Raw genomic sequence first — 11123 nt, forward strand, 5'->3', positions numbered from 1 at the left:
ATCAAAACTGTTGACACATCAAAGTCGCATACCAGTCATCATTATTGGGCCTTAATTTTATTTAGAACTTATCACCCGATTGCGTCACTTATTTAAAAAGGAATTACCCCAACCGGAATTCTTACAATACCCAAAAATTTATTGTCGCTTTATTTCTGGGAACAGCTTGTATTACAATCTGCCCAGAGCACTTAATGGCATCATTAGGCGCTAAAAAAGCAAAATATCAGAACACGTCAGAGCAGAGCTACAAATTGAACAATCCCCTCGGAGGAATTCGAGCTCTTGGCGATTCTGGTTAGGCCGTGTCTTTCCTGTCTGGGTTGCTGTAACTGGGAGATTCCATACGCAACCTGCTCCCTGACATAATGAGGCAGCGTTTATGCAGTTCACAGACGAAAAGCCACCAAGCACGTGCAGCAGACCGCGTGGCCAATGTCAGAGGCCTAGTGGCCCCTCTGTAGGTCCCCTATCCGATCCTCTAGGGGAGACAGTAGCGGGAAAATTAATACATCTTATACGATATTACTTAGTATTTGTACTTTTTATAGTGCTTACAAGTTAAGATTAAACAGAATTCTCCACAAGTATTTAAACACTACCTTGTAGAAATTATGAGTTTGTATAATTTTGTTAACTTATTCCCTTAAATTGGTAATACTCGATACCACTATTTCCTCTTCAGCTGTTGGCAAACGAAATTGTCTGGCTCCCGCAGAGATTGCAGAACACTCCGCCAGTCCGTCCGTCCGTGTGTCCGTTTGTTTAGAATGGGACGCACGTACGGACGATTATTGGGGCCTAGCCGGCAACAGGGCGTGGCTGTATGTAAATGAAACAAAAGTGTCGATGGAAGAGCAGAGCCACAATAAATAAAATGCTCTGTGTGGCCCAAATCAAAGCTTCATGTATTTCATATTCCGTATTTATGAGTCATTATGATTTTCCGCTTTGCATCCGCTCCGGTCGATCCTCCGGCCAGGCACCATATGCACTTCCAGAAATCAATAACCGATAAAATTTTATTCAAACTAGCAGAAGCAACTGTTGCGTGAGCTGCGAATATTGCCCACTTTTTGTTTTAAATCAAAATACCCCGACACGAGTCCCGGGACCCGGGTCGTAAAATGTTAAGCCCATCACATTCGAAAGTCGTCAGAGCGTTGCACATTTAAAGTCCACCGGAGACCCAATGAAGGGAAACCCCAAACCCCCATACCCCAACCAAGACAAAAAAGTGTGGAATATTCTAATAAAATTTTATTTTCTTTAGTAAATCGGCTCTGTGCGACCCAAAAGGGGGCGCCGAGGTGAAGGAAACTGTGCCAGTATGTCACCCGAAGAAGCAACTGCTCTGACAGCAAGAAAATCGGTTGTCTGGTGCCCTTTCAGAGGGTATATCAAGGAAGAGGTTATATTTTATTATTTATTTAAAACATAAAATTAAATACTCTTCCTTAGCAGCCTATAACTAGAGTTATATGAAAAATAGCAAAGCTTTAGTATCTTGCTTGAAGAGTATTTCACTATTCCATCTTCAAAAATAAGAGCTCTTTTCTCGTCGGTTCTGCGCCCCTAAGTGAACTATTAGCTCTGTTGATTTTATGTTTTTCAATTTGTCTTGCAATGTACTTGCGGGCCATGACGGAGGTCGTGGGCTTCCAAAGAGTTGGCTGACATCTGAAGACGTTTATTGGCCTTGGACCGCCGCCCTTTTGGCAATTTGCATGCCGACTTCGACTTCAAAAAGGCACATCAAAGTGTGATTGACATGCGATCACATAAGGTGACAAATACTTTAAACTCAGCTCTTTGTGGAGAAAACCAAAGGAATGCACCGAAACCCAAGCTGGCCAACTGTTGCGTGTTGGCCGAGATGAACCGGATTGGCTAATCTCCGGGTGTAACCCGATACTGGCCAAAACGGTGCGAAGAGTGGGATGCGGTTTCAGAAGCATAATCATGACAAGCGGGAGATCAGGGCCCACATGGATCACTTACCCAATGGAATCGAATCAGCTCCGAAAGTTAATGAGCCAATTTGAACTCTTTAGGCGGTTATTTCTGTTTTGTTTACTGCGAAGCACTTTGAACTTGGACAGATATATTTCTGTTTAATTTTCGAAAAGCTGTGTGCACATATTGTATCTCAAGTTTTTGGGGGCAACGGAACACAAAGTGCCCAATTGGCGAAAATAAAATATATCCCCGTGACAGGCGATGATGGGAAACAATGCGAAATATTTTTGCAAATCACTGGGAGGATTAATACCTCTGGCACAATGAGTTATTTTCTTTAAAAAATTCCAATAAATTGTGCTGCAATTTCGACTGTTACATTTCAGAAGAAACTTATTTGGTTTATGATTCCTTGTGGCATTTGTGTTTAGCATTTAGGTTAATTCGCTTGATAATGGCGATGACGGGAGACGGGAATCATAAAAAGTGAAATCGCCAGACACGCAAAATGGCACAGAGCACAAATTATAAATACCTAACGATGATCCGCCTCCCAGATCTATTTCAATATACATTCCTTCCGACCCTCATCTGCCGCCGAAGAACGTGGCTAATTCGAAGTCTCCCTAATTGGCCAAATGCCTAAGGGAGTGAAGCCCAGAAGCTGCCCCCTCTTTGGTCGCTACACTGAGGGAAACTGCAAGTCCATATTGGTCTTAGCAAAGGGATAGGGAGTTGGCTTAGTTTCTCCCTGTGCATGGCAGCTGCCGAGGGCGATTTAAATAATATCGAAGCGACGAGTGCTACTCATATTGCACTTAGCTGGAAGGCCTGTGCCATGTACCATCTACCATCTACCATGTACCATGTGCAACATGTTGTCGCAATCCCAAAAACGAAGGCGTGGACGGCCAAAAAGTTCAATGAAATGTGCATCAGGCGGGAGGCAAGCTAAGGATGGGAATGGGAGATCTCTGGATCTGAGTGCGTGTCCCATCGAACCTGATGAATGGGGAGCGCCAAAGCATCAGCGTGTTCGTTATTGCTGTCATTATAATGCTTTGCATTTATTTATAGCCTCTGCCCGCTTATCTTGCATGCTGGATGTTGTTTTTTTGGCCACTTGTGGCAGCCTCCATTGATCAACGATCCCTGGCAACGCAAAACCCAAAATAGGTAGTTGAACTCTTGCTCTCGCCCCGGGATTCAAGGTTGGCTGGATGTCCCCTCTAAGCTCCTCCTCTGGCTCCCCAGTTCAGTTAGTTTGTTGCATGCCCCGCACTGTCGCTGCCTGTCGTTGCCTGGCACTCGGCCAGCCGAGTAACTCGAAATGGAGCAAAAGTTCATAAAATTTCTGGCGCAATACACTGGGCGGGCTATGAAGAAAATAGACAAATTATTTATTTTCATGGAAAATTCAGGGGAAATCTTTGGCCCGAAAAAGTCGCCAAAGTGATACCCTAATTTCGGACAAGTCTGCTCTAAAAAAAGCTTCAATTTTCACACTTTATCGTCCGCGATGACAGCTGCGTGTCAGCGAGGTAATTGATTCGGAATTGTTCCGGCAGTCTAGCAACCGACCTTGTGGCATCAACAGATGTAGGGCCGGCGACGGGATGGCCCATAAAAGTCCTATAAACGTTCCGGGTTATTTCCATTTTATCTGTTCAGCCGCTATTGCTCATTTTCGCATAAAATTAAAACGCTTTTGTTATATTTTGGCCGGCTCTTGCAGGAATTATGTTTCACATTGTGTGTAGTTCTGTGGTCGGGGTTCCGGTGGCGTATGCGTGATGCGGGCGCTGGGATATGGGATGCATGATGGGAAAGCCCCTTATCAGCTTACGGGCAAAACCCATTTGATTGGAGTTGATTGGCAATCACCGAGTGCGGCTCCCTCTGTCACCAGATAAACACACAAAAAATCTATTAGCTCGACTGCGAGGGCAGTCCAGTGCTCGAGGGCCATCTCTGGCCAGGACACGCATCCGACTGCCGGGCCAGGCAATAAAGCCAAAAGTCCTGTGCTAATAATCAATGTGCTGGCGGGGTGGGGGCTAATGGGATGCTGGGATGTTGGCCCTCCTTGAAAGGTTAAGTAGCGAGTTGTCGAGAGAATGGCTCTCGACTGCCAAGAGCAGGAAACGGAAGCGGCAGCGGCATCGAGCCACGCTAGATGTCGATAAGTCACACACTCGCCGACTAGGTTCGCATTACCCTTACGTGGCTATTACTCCAAGGAGCTCCAAGGAGCTGTTGCCCCCTGACCCCCAGCCCAAGTAGCCCAGGGCGAAGCAACCTATTGACGTGTCCGTGCCGGAGATAATGAAATGAAGTAATAAATAAATATATTAACTGGCTCGCACGTCTCGCCGACCGGCGCTTATTTAGTTCATTGTCGCGGCTATACGTAAAAATAACAAGAAAGAAAAATATGAGGCCTAGGCATTGCACGCTCTGTAGCAATGTGAATAGATTTTTCTGCAATGACTTCATAGTGTTATCTCTGAGTTAGCCGGGGCAGCTGGTCCATCAAAGAGACGTCTCCCCACGTTTTGTAATGAAACGCATTAAATGTGAATTTATGGCGGAAGAGGCCGTCCGATGATGGTCTAAATCAAAAGTGTCTAAAAATATATAGCTAGGGGCCTTGGCAACAGGGAAATCAGATATACATATGTGGCTTCTAATTGAAATGTCCAATCTGCATAAAGATTCGTGGATTACGCAATCCGTCCAATCCGCTGAAAGATCTTAATGCATCTTGTTAAGATCGCCTTGAAAAGCCGAGCCATTCATTAAAATCCAAAACCTACACTCCGAGAAAAAAGGAAATAATTCGACAAAAATGAGCATGTTCAAAGACCTAGTCTTAAATTCTTATCAAATGATTTCCCCATCTTTCATCATTTTTATGTCTCTCACTAAAAATAAATAGGCTGCTATCGCGCGGAAAAAACATTAATTTATGGTTGGCCCGTGTTTGTTAACATTTTCTTTTAATCGATTTAGAAATTCAAATTCGTGCTCATTAGGCAGAAAACTAGTTTCCTGTGGAGACTACTACAGACCACAGCTGGGCATAAATGTTTCTGAAGTAATTGCTCCACAACTCCGGATCGAAATATAGTCGTAATATGTAAACTAATTCCCATTACGTCAAATTGATGTCCGCCGAATGAGTGTGCATGAATTTCAATTTGCGCAAATTTTCCATAAATCGGATTGGAGGACAACTGCAATCCATGTCCAAGATTTATGGAGACCCGGTCGAAATCGAAAACCGAGATTTTACAATCGAGAACTGCAGCTTTGCATATGTAGCTCCTTTGCAAGAGTCGCGCCTGTCGGCCAACTTGGCAGCCCGTCAAGAGCCGGCAACACACAATGCATGCCAATTAATTAAGACCTGGCCGGCGACTTATTTGGCTAATTGTCTTTCGATCGACCTGCCAGATAGTCGACCACTCGAAAGTGGCCCGAAATAAAAATTTATTTATAAAATCAAGCCGGCCCACGGTCCGCGATTAGATTAAACGGGTTGCGTTGCGCACGCGCTCTAAAGAGACTGCCGCCAATTATTGTTAACACGGGCAGCTCATTCCGGGCGCGACTCACTCCGAGGCGCCAGCTTAGGCGTTTTGCATAAATTAAGAGATACAATTTAGCCGCAGATAGCTATCGCTAATGGCATTTGCTCAGATCATACAAGGGCAATTAAAAGGCAGACTCATATCGGCAATGAATGATTATAGGCCGCGTCTCTCGGAGGTGTTGAAAACGAAGTACTACAAACGGACCATTACCGGGCATTATGATTTAAATTATTTTTTAAACGACAGGCCGACATCTGACAATGTGGGGAGCACTGAAATCGAAAGGCATAAACTGCCAGGGACAATGGGCATTGTCCAGGAAACCAGAGATCGGGAAGACAATGAAACGAGATGCATCGCAAGGTCAGCAGATGATTCACGGCGCAACTTGCAGTAGACAGAATTCTCTGAACTCGAAGCTCGGATGCGGCCCAAAATCCGGGGCCTGGAAATCGTGGGAATGCGCCGAGCATCGGCTCAAAAATGCTGATTAGGGCTAATCCTAATGCCCGCTCGCCACGCCCACCGCAAATAATTCACGCTAATCTTGCCCAACAATTATGCGCAACACTTGCGAGCCAATATTTATGTAAACATGGACACCGACACGGACATGGACAGCTATTTTCACTTGGCCCGCGAACACGTATCTGTGGGATGCAACTGCCGCTGGGATGCATCTCAAAAGTCAATCCGAGAGTAAGGCCGCGCTAATGCCCCAAACCTGTTCGCTCGCTCGGCCTGTCTGCGGGCTGTTTATTTTGCGGCATATATTTTCTTAATTTTGTTACCTGGCTACTTGATTTAAGAGTTTACTTGGCGACAGTGCAGTGGAAGTATTTTAATCGTAGTTATTACAAATTGATAACAAAATATAGCTACTTGGCTCTCATATTTTCTACTAATTTCAAGAGAGATAGTTACTTTTTAAGGCGAATATTGAACCCCTATAAAGCCCACAAAGACTGTTGAATTTCTCCCTCTGTAGACTTGCAGACTTATGAAGTCTTGAAGACAGCCCCTTTCCATCTTTCAGCTGCCGTCTTGCTGGTTTCATTTAACAATATCATTATGAGATGCGAACAGGCCTTAATCGCGCCACAAGTGGCGGGGACTGGGCATGTTTCTAATTTAAATATTTTGCAAAATCGCGGCACTCGCTCAAACCATTCACCAATGACCTAATTGAGACGTAAGTTCCTCCAGTGATCGGTCGGAGGCTCAGTCTTTGAGTCACTCATATGACGGCATCGGAATTGCATTCATGCAAATTTGTAACCAATTTTAATTCATTTGTGTTATTGTTTATTGGCTTTTTAGTGAAAAGCCACAGACTCACGCCCCTGTCTAGTGCTGGTTACATGAAGATTTATACTTTTCATAAAAACTGGCCTTAAATTGGCACACAGTATGCTCTGGTTTCTGATTTGGGGCACCAAGGGGAGGCCCCACCCGGCGCTCCTGCAACTAATATCGGTGGCATTCCCTTTTTGCAACTATTCGCAAATGTTTGTGTGTTTTACATCAAAGTACATTTGTTTCTCTGCCAGTTGTCGCCGCCGCCTGCCATGGTATCTGTTGAATTAGAGTCACTTTCAGCAGTGTTGGCCATGTCGGGCCCGGGGTTTCGCCAAACAAATGTGAACCGAAAATGTGCTGTTGTCAGAGAACTTTTTTGTCCCGTCAGTTGCCAGTTAATTAAGACAAGTTGGGGACATGCGGGCCGATGACAATTCGGCGGCAATAAAAATTACGCCGGTTCCTAAAGGATTGCCGCCAAGAATTCCAGATCCAATCAATCTCATCAGTATGCATCTCGGGGCTATCAGGTGTATTCTGAGAAGATGCCACCCAAGAAATACTTTAATTGCTGCCTGCAATATGCAATTATCACTCTCTTAATATATAATGTATAGTGCTGATCGGCCATAAATATGCGAAAATTGAGATACTGCCCAGCCCCGACGACAGCTCAATTTGCAGTTGCAAGATCATTACTGTCAGAGTATCTGGAGGGGTAAACTGAGAGAAATCGGATTAGCCCATAAGAGAAACTAGTGCCTGGAACTATTACTCAATCGCCCTTCCGCAGAGTTGATAAAAATAAGTATGAATAATTTACTTATTCTCCATAACAGACCGCACATTTCGGAAGAGGCTCTTCCCCGGTTACAGGTTCTTGTGCCAATATTTGAGACAACATCAAGGGCAGCCCTCGCCCTGTCCGTCCGTATTTGCACAAGTTTTATTTATTAATGAGTTGGCCAAACGAGCATAGTTAATTTTCAGTTCATTGCCGTTGTCTTCGACTGTTTTGTTTGTTTGTTTGGCGATGATTGCACGAGGGGCTATGGCTATGATATGGTCGTCGGATGGAGAACAAATGTTATTCAACAAGCAACTGAAAGCGCCACTCGGGTTTAATTATCGCATTAGACATTTGGCGTTTCCTCCCGGCTTCCTACTTCAAGTGGGGCAATGTGGCGTTTCTGAAAGAATCGACCGAAAATCGCCTTCAAAGGTAAATGATTCTAGACTCACCTCAGCCTCAGTCAGTCAAGAAATGTCACTGGAGATTCCTCCAGACTTCTCCGGGCAGCGGATGTCGGTCTTTTCCGAACCCGCAAAGTATCGGGCGACAGCTTCCTGGCACAGGACACTCTCACAATGCCTTCCAAGCAGACACTTTGTACTATTCTGGGTATTCCGTTTTCGGAACTCACTACACTGCACAAAATGGGCCCAAATTGGCTGAATCTGGGGGGGGACACTTCTGGAAGATCAGAAGGGACTTTTAGGGGATACTTGGGGCTGGCATTGACATTGTCCTGTTCTCCGGGACAGGACAACAATGCCACAAAGGAGGTACAAAGACTTTTCAACACAAATCACAAAATAGATGTTCAAGGCACTATTACACTGAGAGAAATACTGTTATTGTTTAATCCTATAGTTTTCAATTGAAAAATTTCATTTTCTAGAGAAAAAACCAACTGCTTTTAAGTAGTTAGAACATTTTTTAGAAATTGAATTTTTACACTGATTTAGTCACAATTTTTTTGAATTTTTTATCATTTGTATTTTCAATTGAAAAATGTAGTTTTCTAGAAAAAGAACCTAAAGCTTCTAAGTATTTAAATCATTTTTTAGGAATTAAATTTTCAACTTCAACAACACGGTATTAGTCAAAATTTTTTATTTAATTTTTATCTATTTTTTAACCATTAAATCAGTGTTTTTGTTGCGTGATTTCATCACTGTTGTTTACATTTATGTTTTCGTACCAATCCCAGCCGGCAAAAAACGCAATCACACGCGTATCTTGTATCTTTTTTCGCGATGTATCTTTCAATGGATGCGCTCCGTTCAGCAGACCAACTGAGACTGAGACTGCGACATCGACAGAGGCACTAGCGGGCCTGCTGCTCTGCCCACGCCAACGCAAACGCCGACGCCGACAGAGGCCGAGGCGAGAGAATGCCAAAGCGGCTACTGTTTGAGATACTTTTGTATCTGCCACTGCCACTATCGATGGCGGGCAAAATTCGAAATGCAATTAAAGGATTGTTTGCGAGAATTCGAAGTGGTTGATAACTTTTTAGTTTAGAGTGGGGGAGAGGGACTTCGAGTGGCTTTTCGAAACAAAAGGTTACTTATTTTGGGAATCAAAACAGGCTCTGTTGTTAATCGAATTAGGCGCTTGATAAATGGCTTTTAATATTTATTATATATATTTTATATTTTTAGTGGCTTTCAAAGAATATTTTATTCAAAAGATACAACAGCTTCTAGCTGTTACTAGCTGCAGCAGTAAAAGCAGATACTAGCTTCTCTGTAAAGTCAAAATAAATGTGTTAAATAGTTTCAAAATTTTTTTTATTATTTTCTTAATAATGTATCCATCTTCGTATTCAATCTGGCTTCAATTCTTTGGGCCAATTTGTTTTGTTTGGTCGGCAGAACTCGTGCGAGTCCAATCAAAGCCCACTTCCGCAGGGCCCAGTGCAATTTTCCGCTGCATTGCGAAAACTTCAGGTGCAGGCCTGGCTCGGCTGCTGCAGTAAGTCGGCTCCTGAAACCACTTGGCTATAAATAGGACCAACTGGAGACGACCCAACGGGCAACACTTTCGTTTAACTTTGTGGGACTAGTGGACTAGTCCCACCCTGCTGGGAGGAGGGGTTAAGAGCAGCAGAAATTAGTTCCCAGGCGGCCTCCCAAGCCCGGCAAAGTTAAGGGGAAAAACCGACAGGAGAGGGGGGAGAAAAAGGAGTCAATAGACAAACAACATGTGCCCCTGGTCCCACATGTGTGCTGTGTGCGGCAAGTTGCTTTCTTAATTATTTAAAAGTAATAAAACTAAGCATAATTTGCAGCAACAACTAACCGGCTCGGGGAACGCACCGGTGCCTCATTTCAAATTCTATAAATAATTTGAAAAGCAGTTGATACGAATCGCCCACGAATGGGCTTCCCAAGAAGCCCAAAGCCGGAAAAAAGGATATCACATTCATACAAGTTGTTGGGCGACTAAGCCGGAGAGGCCGAAGGGAGCGCAGCGCTTCAAAGAGAGAGCGCAGCCAGCAGAAGCAGAGGCAGCGGCAGAGGCAGCAATGGCGACTGAGACTGCGGCAGCGGCAGCGGCGCATGTGGCGTATGCGTAATTTTGTTAGCCTTATCAGAAAACCATTGCAAGCAAAGTTTATATTAAAGAGCCGGGCCATTTATCGAACTTGCAATTGCCGTTGCAACGTGTTGTCCCCTGTGGTCTCCGGTCTTCGGTCTCCTGTCTCCAGCCTCCCACCTCCCACCTACCTCACTTGGCATCCCTGGCCGAGAGGATGCCACAAGAGTCGCGTTGTTTGCACGCCGGCTGCCCAAAGCCCGCCAATTGTTTATTCAAGCAGCATCGCAGCTCATGTCGGCCATGTGAACTGCCCTGCTCTTGAACCGCCTTCGTCCGCGCCTTCACTCCGGCCCAGTCCGGCCCGGCCCGGCATGGCTGTGCATTCATTTGGCCGGCCATGGCGATGTGTTTGTCTGGACATTTTTTTCCGGCTCTGCCGCCAGCCTCCGTCTGATACACTCACAGAAAAATATAGATCTATAGAGAGATCTGAAATGAATACTCCTTATCTTAAACCTTGTCTAACTTTTAGCTACATTTTATCACAAAAAAAGATAAATAAATAAAAAAGTTTATATAATATCTAGTATATTTTTTTTCTCAGTGCTCTGGCTGCAGTTGTTATCGCCACTGTTGCTGTTGGTGTCGCCGGGCTTAAACGGCTCTTAGCGGCAGTGAATCAGTGGCCAAACATGTAATCTGTTTAATGGCCACTGACCGTGCAACGGCTCCTGCTCCAGCTCCTGCTCCGGCCGGGCCTCTCCACCAATTCATCTGGTCGCGTATACGCACCATAAGCCGGACAAAGTCTTGGCATTTGCATAGATCTTTTTTCAAACACTTGTACTCCCATTTTTTGCTCTGAAGGGGGTCCATAAAATGGCCACCTGTTGCACATGGCCAAAATGCCAGCCAGCCAGCCAGCCAGCCTGAGATTTGAG

General features: G+C 44.7%; 1 protein-coding gene across 14 annotated transcripts in view; it reads right to left on the minus strand.

The window, feature by feature from the left end:
• LOC6507630 (collagen alpha-1(XVIII) chain) overlaps positions 1-9002 on the minus strand; it is a 48303-nt gene extending 39301 nt beyond the window's left edge. For 6 of the 14 annotated variants that reach the window (XM_044714813.1, XM_044714812.1, XM_032453819.2 and 3 more), the window contains exon 1: positions 8097-8465. The gene's annotated coding sequence lies outside the window, so the exon portion shown is untranslated. Of the gene's footprint in view, positions 1-8096; positions 8467-8823 lie in introns of those variants that run through there. The other 8 variants (XM_032453826.2, XM_032453825.2, XM_032453824.2 and 5 more) reach the window with 5 other exon arrangements.
• Between the last annotated feature and the right edge of the window lie 2121 nt (positions 9003-11123).

Source organism: Drosophila ananassae, chromosome 2R (assembly GCF_017639315.1).
Source record: "Drosophila ananassae strain 14024-0371.13 chromosome 2R, ASM1763931v2, whole genome shotgun sequence".
In the NCBI taxonomy this organism is placed as follows: domain Eukaryota; kingdom Metazoa; phylum Arthropoda; class Insecta; order Diptera; family Drosophilidae; genus Drosophila; species Drosophila ananassae.